At 46.7% G+C, this 433-nt stretch overlaps 1 non-coding gene across 1 annotated transcript; it reads left to right on the top strand.

The window, feature by feature from the left end:
- LOC138989490 (small nucleolar RNA SNORA20) lies at positions 1-125 on the top strand. The gene has a single exon (XR_011465790.1). It is a non-coding gene; the product is annotated as a small nucleolar RNA SNORA20 (small nucleolar RNA).
- Positions 126-433: the final 308 nt, after the last annotated feature.

The following is a 433-nucleotide window of genomic DNA, read 5'->3' as shown; positions in this document are numbered from 1 at the left end:
TTTACAAAATAATAGCCATTATAGTCTTTCAGTGATATGAGCGGTTATACACATGGGATAAAATAATACTGGGCCATTGTAAATGGAGGTGAAGTCACCATTTCATCTCCATGGTCTAGACACTGCAAAAAACAAAAACCAAAAACCTAGTCATGAATGACAAAGGCTGAAGTTGTCCCAAGTTAATAGCCACTAAAGGGGGCTTCCCTGTGGCTCAGCTGGTAAAGAATCTGACCTGATTCTTTATCAATGAAGGAGACCTGATCCCTGGGTTGGGAAGATCCCCTGGAAAAGGAAATGGTGACCCACTCCAGTATTCTTGCCTGGAGAGTCCCCATGGACAGAGGAGCCTGGCAGGCTATGGGGTCGCCATGGGGACCCGCCCACGGGGTCGCAAAGAATTGGACATGACTGAGCAACTAAGCACAGCACA

Source organism: Bos mutus, chromosome 1, assembly GCF_027580195.1.
Source record: "Bos mutus isolate GX-2022 chromosome 1, NWIPB_WYAK_1.1, whole genome shotgun sequence".
NCBI classification, from domain to species: Eukaryota; Metazoa; Chordata; class Mammalia; order Artiodactyla; family Bovidae; genus Bos; species Bos mutus.
Note: the sequence above shows the minus strand (reverse complement) of the source record. Positions and strands in the feature narration are given on the sequence as shown.